The 13,841-nt window shown below is 40.6% G+C and overlaps 1 protein-coding gene across 1 annotated transcript in view; it reads left to right on the top strand.

Annotated features, from left to right (window-relative positions):
* Window positions 1-13,841, top strand: part of ALK (ALK receptor tyrosine kinase) — a 679,224-nt gene that overhangs the window by 108,461 nt on the left and 556,922 nt on the right. The gene's annotated exons all lie outside the window — the stretch shown is intronic.

Genomic DNA, 13,841 nt, shown 5'->3' on the forward strand with positions numbered 1-13,841 from the left:
GAGCACACTTTTTCAGTTATACATGAACACACACATATATATATATATATATTCATTGTCACATTTTTTACTCTGTGAGCTACCATAAGACCTTGTATATATTTCCCTGTGCTATACAGTATAATCTTGTTTATCTATTCTACAATTTTGAAATCCCAGTCTATTCCTTCCCACCCCCTACCCCCTTGGCAACCACAAGTTTGTATTCTGTCTATGAGCCTATTTCTGTCCTTTATTTACGCTTTGTTTGTTTGTTTGTTTTTTAGATTCCACATATGAGTGATCTCACATGGTATTTTTCTTTCTCTTTCTGGCTTACTTCACTTAGAATGACATTCTCCAGGAACATCCATGTTGCTGCAAATGGCATTATGTTGTTGGTTTTTATGGCTGAATAATATTCCATTGTATAAATATACCACTTCTTCTTTATCCAGTCATCTGTTGATGGACATTTAGGCTGTTTTCATGTCTTGGCTATTGTAAATAATGCTGCTATGAACATTGGGGTGCAGGTGTCATTTTGAAGTAGATTTCCTTCTGGATATATGCCAGGAGCGGGATTCCTGGGTCACATGGTAAGTCTATTTCTAATCTTTTGAGGAATCTCCATACTGTTTTCCACAGTGGCTGCACCAAACTGCATTCCCATCAGCAGTATAGGAGGGTTCCCTTTTCTCCACAGCCTCTCCAGCATTTGTCTTTTGTGGATTTTTGAATGATGGCCATTCTGACTGATGTGAGGTGATACCTTCTTGTAGTTCTGATTTGCATTTCTCTGATAATTAGTGATATTGAGCATTTTTTCATATGCCTATTGATCATCTGTATGTCTTCCTCGGAGAATTGCTTGTTTAGGTCTTCTGCCCATTTTTGGATTGGATTGTTCATTTTTTCCTTATTAAGTCGTATGAGCTGCTTATATATTCTGGAGATCAAGCCTTTGTCGGTTTCATTTGCAAAAATTTTTTCCCATTCTGTAGGTTGTCTTTTTGTTTTACTTATGGTTTCCTTTGCTGTGCAGAAGCTTGTAAGTTTCATTAAGCCCCATTTGTTTATTTTTGCTTTTATTTCTATTGCTTGAGTAGACTGTTCTAGGAGAACATTTTTGAGATGTATGCCAGATAATGTTTTGCCTATATTTTCTTCTAGGAGGTTTATTGTATCTTGTCTTATGTTTAAGTCTTTGATCCATTTTGAGTTTATTTTTGTGTATGGTATAAGGGAGTGTTCTAGCTTCATTGCTTTACATGCTGCTGTCCAGTTTTCCCAACACCATTTGCTGAAGAGACTGTCTTTATTCCAATGTATATTCTTGCCTCCTTTGTCGAAGATGAGTTGACCAAAAGTTTGTGGGTTCATTTCTGGGGTCTCTATTCTGTTCCATTGGTCTATATGTCTGTTTTGGTACCAATACCATGCTGTCTTGATGACTGTAGCTCTATAGTATTGTCTGAAGTCTGGAAGAGTTATTCCTCCAGCCTCTTTCTTTCTCTTCAGTAATGCTTTGGCAATTCTAGGTCTTTGATGGTTCCATATAAATTTTATTATGATTTGTTCTAGTTCTGTGAAATATGTCCTAGGTAATTGGGATAGGGATTGCATTAAATCTGTAGATTGCCTTGGGCAGTGTGACCATTTTAACAATATTGATTCTTCCAATCCAAGAGCATGGGATATCTTTCCATTTTTTAAAGTCTTCTTTAATTTCCTTCATCAATGGTTTATAGTCTTCTGTGTATAATTCTTTCACCTCCTTGGTTAGATCTGTTCCTAGGTATTTTATTACTTTGGGTGCTATTTTAAAGGGGATTGTTTCTTTACTTTCTTCTTCTGTTGATTTATCATTAGTGTAAAGAAATGCAACTGATTTTTGAACGTTAATGTTGTAACCTGCTACTGCTACCTTGCTGAATTCTTCGATCAGCTCTAGTAGTTTTTGTGTGGACCTTTTAGGATTTTCTATATAAAGTAACATGTCATCAGCATGTAGTGACACTTTTACCTCTTATTTTCCAATTTGGATCCCTTTTATTTCTCTCTCTTGCCTGATTGCTGTGGCTAGGACTTCCAAGACCATGTTGAATAGGAGTGGTGATAGTGGTCATCGTTGTCTTGTCCCAGATTTTAGTGGGAAGCTTTTGAGTTTTTCACCATTGAGTGCTATGCTGACTGTAGGTTTGTCATATATAGCTTTTATTATGTTGAGATATGTTCCCTCTATACCCACTTTGGTGAGAGTTTTTATCATAAATGAGTGTTGAATTTTATCAAATGCTTTTTCTGCGTCTATTGAGAAGATCATGTGGTTTTTGTCCTTTCTCTATTTGATGCGGTGTATTACATTGATTGATTTGTGTATGTTGAACCACCCTCCTTTCAAATTCTTGATGATGCTTTGAGAGCAGGCTGGCAACTAAACTTTTGTGGATTCCTCAGACTCTTTCAACACAAGGAGAAAGAGTGTGTCTGGGAGCTTCAGGGGCTCAGTCTTGGGACAAAGTCTTTTCAGGATTACATCAGGAAGCAAAAGTTGTGGTGGGGCATGGGCAGGAGCGGGGAGGGAGACACATGACTAACCCACTCCCACACCCTGTTTCCTCAATCTTGAATTACGTCCTTATTTCATGAATTAGTGATGACACCGCCACCTTAATATTATTCATTAAAGCAGTTGATTCTATGCAACTCTGCATGGCCTCCTCTCTGAATCCCACAAGAGAGACATCTCCACAGTCTAACAGCAGAATGCTTCCAAGAGCAAACCTCTCCTCTCTTGGAGAGGGACCAGCACAAGAAAGGGGCTGGCTCAGTGTTCAGGTGTTTCCCTTGCCTTCTTGGTCCCAACAAAGAGTTCTTGTTTAAATTAAATGATTGGTGGCCCAGGGTCACTTAAATACTTGAATGAACATCACCTACCCCCTCCTTTTTATTTTTAGATAAATTAGGAAGATCTGTAGAAACAGACAATTTTCACTGAATCCAAAGGAGTCACAAATTTAAATGCCTATAGATGTGGGCAATTTATGCAATGAATTGAAAGAATGAAAAAAGCCCAGTCTGGTAAAATGGTACAAGCTGGCTTCAATAAAAAAAGGTCAGGCTTGGGTGGAATCTGGAACCATAAATGAAAGTGTGCTGTTTTTAAGTGCTGGCAACTGATTTAAATAAAAACAAAACTGTGAGATAAATGAGACTGTGGGGCAGGATGCAGCTTGGGCTACTAGTTTGAGATATTGGATGGGGTGACCGCATTCATGTAACTGACACTAAAAACCCTAGCCTTGGGAGGGAGAAAAGGTCTTGAAGGTGTTCTGGAGGTCAGAAAGTTTTTGCTATGCACTTCTTTTTTTTAAAGTATGCACTTAAGAGGGGTTTAGTGGTGACTATAAGGAAATGCAGGTGCTGTGCCAAGTACTGTACAAACTTTGACTCATCCTCACAGTCCTGCAAGTTGGCTGTTATCATCCCCATTTGACAGAGAAAAAAACAAAGGCTAAGAAAACCTAAGTAACTTATCCAAAGCTGCATAATTATTAAGTGACAGAAGTAGGATTTAACCCTGATTTGGACTGCTGTGCCAAGAATATCTGAGGGTCCAGAAACAGTTCACAGAGCACTCGAGATTTTTATGGTTCACTGCTCATAGCTTGCAATGTACTAGAAAATAAGTAACTTAAGACTGGATCTGCTCATATATTATCCTTCCATTCATTCCAGATTGGATTAGAGGGTGTGTAAGACTTGACATCCTGTGGTTCTGAGACACAGCCACCACCACTTTTATCACTATCATTTCCCTGTAGTGACAGTTTACTAGGCTTTGTTGTGTGCGTTTAATTCCACGTAATTCTCATACCAATCCATAGATATTAGTCCCATTTCACAGAGGAGGAAACTGAGGCTCAGAGATGTTAAATAACTTGCTCAAGTCCATTTAGCTAATGAGACAGATCCAGGATTGGGGCTCAGGTGTGTCTGACTCTTAATCCCTGAGCAGAAGTGAGGTGCAGGGTTAAATAATGGGCGTGGTCTGTCTTACCACTGGCACTGGAAGAGCACTACCTACTGCCTGAGTTGGTATCACAGCTCCCACTTACAGTAAGTACAGTGTGACATGAACAGGTCACTTAGCTTCACTGGGCCTCAAAGCCTTATCTGTAAAATGAAGTAATAGCAGATCTGCCTCCTAGCATTGTTGTTGAGTTCACCTATATATAGAGTGCTTGGAGCCGTGCCTGACACATATTGAAATGTTCAGTGTTGTTCCTCTTTTTTTTTTTTTTTTTTCTTCTGTAGCCTAAGCCTGTGCTCTTACTCCCAAGGAGGTCAGCTACACCTCTGTTCCTCCCTTGCCCTACTGTGGGAGAGATGCAGCCCAGAGTTCTGGAGAGAGGCTTAAAATAGACAGCCTCTCTGATGTTATGGAAACATTAACTTATCCTTTCTTCTTCTCCTTAAGTTTCTTTCAGCCATGACAGCCATGGACTTAATAGAATTCAGTTCACTAAAGTTCTATTAGTTCTGGGTATGAGCTATAGAAGGAGCTTTCTCAGGAAGCTGCTTATGGGACTGGCAGTATAATAGCTATTTGCCACACAATTATGGATTAAAGGATACTACAAAGAGAACATGCTTAAATAGTTTAGGTGAGGGACTTATAGCAGGCAGAGCCGGTGTGGATACTGAGAGGGTGTGCTGTAGAGTTCAGCGCTGGTCTAGGTAACAAGTTGTCTTACTAAATGGAGTGTTACTTGTGCAGGGGCAGGGGCCTTCTGTTTTTTGAGGAAACACAGCCATAGCTCTGCAAGTTCTAGGAGGTTTATTTTTATGCCTCTTATTTAATCTAAGTAATAATGAATTTAGTAGACTGTCTTGAGGGAGACGTTGCCCCCCTGTTTCTAATGTAAGAAGAATACATATTCAACCTTGAATCCTCAACAGGTTATTTCCTTTGCCTGCTTCCCTCCTCCTCCATCCACCCCCTAATTCCTCTTGCACCTCCATCTTTAGTGCCAGACATTCTAGCTTGTGACACCTTTGCTGTGTCCTTCTTTGAAGCTTGCTGGCCAGGCTGAAAGGGATGATTGGCACCTTCACCGAAATACGAGAAAGGGCATACTGACCAGAGGGTGAGGGACCCCGGAAGAGAAATCTTTGTATCTCCTTTGACATCTGGCACAGTGTGGAAACTTAGTAAGTACTTAGCAAATGCTGGCTGGAGGAGGGTATGAACATGCTCTGCTTAGAATCAGCCAGATTTACTGGAATACTTATTAACCTTCCATCTCCTCCTCTATGAAGTCTTTCCTGGTTGCATCTTCATCCAGAAATAATGTCTTCCCATCTGAAATCCCATGAAGTTTATTACCTCTTGAGAGAGTATCACACTTCATATTGTGTCAATTATAAGTCTTGGTTCCCTGGCAGCTCTGCAAATGTCTTCAAATCAGGACCAGGTTGACCCTATCTTTATTCTCTGTATGGTACCAGCATGAGCCCATTAGTGAGAAGTGGTGTGTGTGTGTGTGTGAATTTGAACAGCACTTTTTCTGTGAGAGTGGTCTGCATTGTAACTCTTAAGTCTTACAGATTGTGAGCTCCTCCAGGCCAGAAATTGTGTCTTACTCAACTCTTGCCTTTCTAGCCCAGGCAGGAGATGTTATGGGAGGAAAAATAGCCAGGGATGATGGGAGGATGGTGGACTCGGTGAAAGACCTTGGGGGTGGGGGTTTCCCAACATATGGTCCCCTCCACTTTATTTGGCATCATCAGCCTGAGTTGGCTGAGCCAAATTAGGGGTTCTGTGTGCCTCATTGGGCTTCTGGTTCCTAGAGCCAAGCACCATTTTGGTGATACCAATACATTTACATTTGCTTGGTAGAAAACAAATTAAATTTAATCTGAAACCACCTAAAACAGGAATGAACGTATGTATATATATATAGAAAAATAACGTAAAATTCTTAGGGGGAATTATGCAAGGAAGATACTCAGTAGTTGGTAGTAGACCTACGTTTTCCTACCCTCGATGGTGTGTTGGAGTTTAACTCACACAGACTCCCCACAACTCCCAATTATGTGTGATCAGTGAAACTTTTTTGGGTAGCTAGAAATTGACAATGGTGGGAATATTTACACCACAGAAATCAGCAAATGCTACAAATCAGAGTTTATCTCCTCTCTTATCCTCAAAGCTGGTTGTTAAGCATTTACCAGTGTACCCGTGACATTCCTTCCCTCTCCTGCATGTTTTACTTGTGTGTACTTGACTTTGCTGTGTGTAGCTGCAATGGGCCCAGCACATTGAGATGTGTGAAGGAGAACTGGGTGAAGGTGGACTGTGCTGTCACCTGGGTCTCATACTTTTTCTTTCCTTCAGGCACCTGCATCCCCACTAACACCTGGTAGGCACAAGGAGGCATGGAAGATCTAACTACTGTCATTTAAAAACACGGATTTACCTGGTCATCTTTCATATTTGTCTGTTTCCCTCCTGCCTTTAGTTTTCTTTCCCCTTGCATCCTCTACTTAATTTTTTTCAGGCCTTTATTTGTGCCATTACTTTGCCACATTAGCATCACAGAATCTGGGAACATTTACACTAGAAGGGACTTAGGCATCATCTATTACCCAGGAAGGTAAATATATGTTATTCCTTGTTTTAAATTGAATCCACTGATTGAGGCTGCCCTGTACTGTGAGTCTGTATGTGAACTCAGTGGGAATGAGAGCCAGGATTGATTATTTATGTCTGCTAAGGGTGTGGGTTATGGGAAGCAGGACTGGTTTTGCACATATCATGTACTTAAACATCCTGAGTTCAATCCACTTCATAAAAGAAAACTGAGGATCCCAAGGGTTAAATAGCTTGCCAGGGTCACACAGCTTATAAGTGGGTAAGCTGGGATTCAAATCCAATTTTTTCCCAGTGCCTTGGGCTTCATTTATGGAATGAGATATGCAGTCTGGAGGGAGGAGAATAGAATCACCAATAACATAAACTCTAATCTGATCAGAACCAGGAATGGAGAAGCAGAAAGATTACAGATTTTAAAACTCAATCTACTGTCCTCTGCTTGGTTTTGTTGCTTTTGTGCTTTGGAGTTCTTATAAGGAAACCCATCCTGCCAGATTAGCACCCTACACTTATGACCTCATTTAACTTTAATTACTTCCCTGAAGACTCTGTCTCCATTATCTCTTATTAGAGCTTCAGCCTCTGAATTCTGGGGGAATGCGGTTCAGTCTGTAACAGACCCTTAATATAAGGCCCAGGAGATCGTAAGACAGGCATTGTGATTGCCATTTTATCAGCATAGGATCTGAGGCTTGGAAACTTGACAATGTTGTTAAGCAGCTTATACAAGGTTGCCAGGCTGGTCAATGCTGGAACTGGGGCGAGAACTTGAGTTTTCTGACTCTGCTCCTGACCTCTTTCCATTGTTCTCCTAAGTCCCTCACCACAAGTCATCCCCAGCTATAAAATACAATGATCTGTTCTCGGTTCTTTTCTCCTTGACAACATTTAACAATATGACTACATACCCATTATTTTTTTTTAATGATGACATCCTAATTAATTTAAATAGTGAAGGGGAAGTTGTACTCAAAACACCACCATCTTGACACCATCACTCTTCTCCTTTGTGTTACCTTCCAAGTTTTGTCCGTTTGTATTCATTAGACTCAGTTGTAACGAGTAAGTTGGAGCAGGAAATCCATGGGCTTGTCAAGCTCTTCCAATCGATGACTTGGGAGGATTCCAAAGCCACAGGCAGATACAAGTTCATGCAGTAGAGACTGGATGCAATAGACTGGTCCTTTCTAGTGAGGCTGGACTATCTAGCAGCTACTTTGTTGCTCTCTTCACAAATCTGCTGGCCAATACTGGCTACTCTCTGGAATTTTCTGGCCTTATGCATATCTCTAGAAAGTAATCATTTGAGTTCAGGACAGGGTAGCAAAAAATACATTGAAATCCCCATGAAGCCTGTGCTCTGACTGTATCTCAAAATGGAAAGTGGGTGTCTTTGGGATTTCTCATACTCTTCCAAATGTCCTGCAACCCCACCTTCAGGACAAGGGACTTGAGGAAGTAAGGAACTAGGTGAATACATCAAGAAGCAGCCCTCTCTTTTTTTTTTCTGCACCCCAATGTTCATAGCAGCTCTATTTACAATGGCGAAGATATGGAAACAGCCTAAATGTCCATCAACAGATGACTGGATAAAGAAGAAGTGGTATATTTATACAATGGAATACTATTCAGCCATAAAAACCAACAACATAATGCCATTTGCAGCAACATGGATGTTCCTGGAGGATGTCATTCTAAGTGAAGTAAGCCAAAAAGAGAAAGAAAAATACCACATGAGATCACTCATATGTGGAATCTAAAACAAACAAACAAACAAACAAAACATAAATACAAAACAGAAACAGACTCATAGACATAGAATACAAACTTGTGGTTGCCAAGGGGGAGGCGGGTGGGAAGGAATAGATTGGGATTTCAAAATTGTAGAATAGATAAACAAGATTATACTGTATAGCACAGGGAAATATACACAAGATCTTATGGTAGCTCACAGAGAAAAAAATGTTACAATGAATATATGTATGTTCATGTATAACTGAAAAATTGTGCTCTACAGTAGAATGTGACACAACATTGTAAAATGATTATAAATCAATAAAAAATGTTTAAAAAAAAAGAAGCAGACTTCTCTTGCCCTTAACCAAGCTTCCTCACTGAGAAAGAAGTATTGAGATCTAATGGGATGAGTTTGGTTGGAGTCAGACCAACTGTAGTTCACTTCCCAACTCTGTCATGTAGTTATTCATTCTTTTATATCCTCCCTTGTTCTAACAAAAGTTTTAAAAGGCTACTGCCTTGCTACTTGCCATTGGGGTGACATACAGAAGACACTTAATTGAGTTCTGACTCTCAGTATAATGGAGATGCTAGCAGCCACTTTGCAAGGCTGTTTGAAGAATTAAGCAAAATAATGTGTGAAAGTTCCAAGTACAGCATGTGGCACATAGTAGATGTCCAGTAAACAGTATCTATTATTTTAAAAACGGATATGTTTGATAGGCTTGTGCTTGCAGAGCCTTATAGAAGAAAATGTCGCTCATCCATATTCTTTAAAACTCATATGCTCTTGGATGCAGTTTAGCTTCTGTATAAAATTTATCTTCAATAAGGGACTCATTTATTTCATTGGTTTGGTGAAGCAACCCTGGAAAGGCTTTAGGATTTGGGACAGGCAAGTGATTAAGGATGGGGCTAAATTATTTACTTCATCAAAGTGTCTCTGGGCTTTATCATGCAGACCTGTCATAGGAAGCTGTATATAAAGATGAATAATTGTTCCTTTAACTCAGGCGTCTGAAAGGTCACTGGGGCCATGGCAGACATAAAAAGTTGTGTTTGCTGCATCCATCAAGATGCAGTTATGTATGGATGTGATGCATGGCAGGCAGTGTGAGGCTGGACTTTTGCTTTCCACTTTGTATTCCTGTCACGCTGGGCTGCCATATGGAAAAGCAGCTATTACCCTTTTGGAGGCCCAGAATCCTGTACTTACACCATTCTTTGCAGCCACTACCCCCGGTGGTGGAGCATTCAGGACAGCAGGGATTTGGAGAATGGACCAGCTAGTGTAGGATAATGGCATGTCTGTTTTTTCATCTGAGAGGTGTCCTGACTTGAGCTTACTTGTTATCTTCCAGGGATCTTGGAAGTAGATGGAAAAGGAAAAGAAAATGAGGCAAAGTGACTAAGTCTCTCACCACCATGTGATGCACCCCAGTGGGTGTCAGTTGACTTGTGGTTTTATGTTTCTTGGCTTGAGAAGGATAGACTGACTCCTGCTGAGGCTCTTGGGACCCAGAGTTTTAGAGAAGTCATATGGCTTCTTGGAGTTCCACATGCTTTTTGGACCAGGCTGACTTTCACTTACTCTCCTTCTTTCTTCATAGGGGCCCAGCAGCAAGGGTGGAAGACACAACCAAATGTGCCTGTGGGCAAGTCATTTCCTGCTCTGGGCCCAACATCCTTATTCTCCAAGCTTCAGTCACATTAGTGTGACCTTCATCATCCATGTTGTATTTGTGTAACATGTACTTAGTATTTTTTCAAATGGACTAATTTTGTATTTCAATAAATCTATGTTTAAAGAAGAAACCTCATATCATTATAGTAAATGGATATAGAAAATACTTGAAAGAATAGATAAAATGAAAACCAAGCAATGAGATTAAATTCTTTCTAGATGCTTTGGCCAAATCAGTGTTTCTACACTTGAAGTTTGCTCTTTTTTTGTTAAAAAGGGAGCTTGACAAGTGTTAGAGTAGTGTTAAAGACATAGTAACACCCAGCTGAGACTGTTTGGAGGTACTCAGAAGGGGTAAAAGAAAATTAAAACAGGAATAGCTTCCTCGCCGTGTAATTTAATGTTACTTAATAATGTGTCCTTGTTGTCATTGCAGCATTTTCTGGCTTGCCTAAAATCCTGCGTCATACTAACACTGGTATGAATCCTATCCTTTGGGGAAAACTGTACCAGTTCCCTTTCAGTTCCAGATTTGTATTCCTTCCATCTGTTATGCCTAATGATGACCCAGTTAACTTTTCGATTTCCACTTTCACTTCTACTTGCTTAGTGGCCTGCATTCAGCTGATGCTTGATTGAATCATTCATCCAACCTTTTGCATCTTCAAAAAACTCATAGGTGCTAATTAAAAACCATTGACACTTAAGCAGCAAATTACGAACCTGGAAGCAAGCCAAGGAAGGAGCCCCTGAGAATCCCTCTGCCTGCTCTCCTGCTCCTGACATGCACTGGGCCCTTGAGCGCAGAGCTCTCCTTAACGGAAGGAAGCCTCCGCTCCCTTCCTGAGGGCTGCCGCCATTCCAATGAGTAATGTTTTGAGACAGATGCAAAATCAATAGCACTAGACTCACACTACTCCGGTTATCTTCCATTCTTTTTCATTCAACCTCCCTTGGCTTCCCTAGATGAGAGTCTGGGGAGAGATTCATCTCCTCCTTTGTTTCTTCTTATACCACTGTTGTAGCCACAGGGATGAGAGTGACAGATATTTCTAGGTTGTCAAGGGAGAGATAGGAAAGATGAGGTCTTTGCAGCACCTGACAATTCACTGTGAAGACCCAAGGTGCTATTTGTGGGTTTTAAAAAAATTAACGTTTTAATTGTCCTCTTCAGTTTGCACAGATTGTAATCCTTGCTGAGGATCGCTCCTGAGTGAAGTCTGAAAGTACTTTAAGCAGTTGAGTTGTCTGAGATCTCTTTACTGAAGGGGTGTATGTGTGTGTGTGTCTGTGTGTGTGTGTGTGTGTATCTATGTTTTCCCTGACAATTGTCTAACACAGACCTAAGGCCTTTTCCTTCAAGACCCCTGCTTGTCCTTCTTACCACCATCCAACTTGAGACCTCCCTCAGTGACTCCCTCTTTTTGCTTCCTGTCTCTTAAACACCCAGAAATAGCTCCCTGTCCAGGGCTGGGTGCTCCCTGTGTGGTGGGGTGAGTTATCATGAATAGTCATTTTGGCACTATTCTTGGCCTCATTTTATAGGTGATGGATCTCAGAAACAGAGGGTAGGCATATTCTGGGAAGTGAGAAGTAGGACTAATGGGCTGGCACTCCCACCCCTGGTGAGCACCCTAATCCCAATGCTGGCCTTCCTCCAGAAAATGGAAAGCACCAGACATATACTAGGAGGCACGGCCCCTACCTCCAGGCAAGGAAGTTATTAGTAGCTTGAGACCCTCTCTGAGATTCTGTTGCTTTATCTGTTAAATACAGACAGTCTTCTTGGCTTTACTTACCTCACATAGTCATGGTCATGATCACAAGCTGTATATGAAGTGAGGGTATGAAAGTTCTTTGTGACTTAAAGAGTGCTAAGCAAAATGTAAGGCTTTAGGGACCAATTCATACCCTGCACCCAGACTCATTCCAGTTCTTAGACAGCTCATTAGTTCCAGGTGGAATGAAATGGCATCAAGGGGGCAGATTACTGGCTGCTGGTACCCCCCCCCATAACCCCAACTCACCTGTCTGTGGTGCCAAGGGCAGCAGGCATGCACCCTTAATGTTCACTTAGAAATTCATCTGTAAATACAGTAGTTAGCTCTTGGAGGATGAGATTATTGTTCTGAAAATGTTCTAACTGCTGGCTTCACAGATAGGCAGTCTTACATTTTGCAGTATAGTAATGAGAAAAAAGATTTCATTTTCCTGGTTTGCCTCTGAGTATTGCCTAATTGTCTTCAAAAACAATTGACTTGGTGTTTCTTACTCGGTTTCTAATACTAAGCATATATATTATGTCTCCCAGCTTACTTGTCTATTTTCCAGTGTTACTTGGGGAGGATTAATTTCCTCAAAGTTGTTTGTTCCCTGAAAATGCCACCTTTAAGGGACATCGAGGCTGAGCCCATGGAGATGAACAGGGAAATAGAGAGCTGTGTGATTTACTGAGGCATAGATCCATGGAATGGTTTGGGCCCCCTCCTACAGCCTTGACCTCCAAACTTGGGATCACATTATTTATCTGCATAACTGTCTTAAATCTACATTGCACTATGTAGACAACCCAAAACAATGTTTATTCTATATGAGTGAATCAACAGCAGTGCAGTCGATTAATTTCTTTTAGTAGGATCAAAAGATAATTTCTACATAATACGTCTGAACAAACATACAGCAATCTGAAGTTGTAGTTAAAAAGGTGAAGACCAGCACCTTGATAGCCCAATGCTGTTTTTATCTCCAATCAAAGCCAGAGACAGTTAAAACTCTATTCAATTTTCCACACCTTGACTGTGAAGAATACCCCAAATATGATAGTGGGGTGGTAGACTCATGTAAACAACCAGTTACCATTTTAAGAAGTTAATGACCAATTGCTGGTCATTTAATTATGATTAAACAGCCAGTTGAATTCAGCAAACAAGGGCTTGCTTGATTACATCCAGCGTTTTAGTACTAGCTTGTGGGAGGTTTACCTCTTCTGGCCTATTCCCTGCCCAAGTATGCTGCCTCATGAGCTAAGTTGTTCAGAACCTCACGTTAATGGAGCTGTAGCAATGGCAGATTTCTTTGGTCTGAATTATGTGGACAGTTGCCCAGATCACCACTCTGTTTTGCTGGCATGATAAAGCTCATTGAAAGTATCACCCTGAGGTTGCTTTAAAAAAAGATTTGGCATTTAATAAAAGCATTTCCTTACTTGTGTTACAGTTGAAGCCATTTAGATAATTAAGAATTCCTTTGAATACATTTTAACTATTTTTAAAAGTTCTCTTACTTTTTAAAAACCCCATTTAGGTTATTTGCACATTTAAGGGGAAAAACTGGACCTACGCCAGAATGGCATGGTTTGCGGGTTGATTTAGAGGGAATGGTTATAACTGCCTAAAATATGTCTTGGACTTTTGTCTTGATTTTCAGTCTTCTCCTCTTTTGTCATTGTTGTCATAAACTCATCTACTAACCAAACAAATTAGTTTCAGTGTTTTCTTTTCCCCTGTCCAGTGTAGTACAAGGGAATAATAGAACAATTATGTTGGCAGAGGGACATGGGAAAAACAAAGGTCCTGAATAATTTGCCAACTTGATAACCAGCCCCTGGATACAGGATTGTCTGTAGAGGGTCCTCCCTGTCCCCCATTAGTGATAGGCAAGACCATACAGTTGCCCACTACAATCAACTTCTCTTTTTATTCAACCTCCATACTTGACTGAGCTTAAGTGCATGACTAAGGAAAACATTTGAACTTAATTAGGTTTGGGAGCCTTTATTTT

Source organism: Camelus dromedarius, chromosome 15, assembly GCF_036321535.1.
Source record: "Camelus dromedarius isolate mCamDro1 chromosome 15, mCamDro1.pat, whole genome shotgun sequence".
Taxonomy (NCBI): domain Eukaryota; kingdom Metazoa; phylum Chordata; class Mammalia; order Artiodactyla; family Camelidae; genus Camelus; species Camelus dromedarius.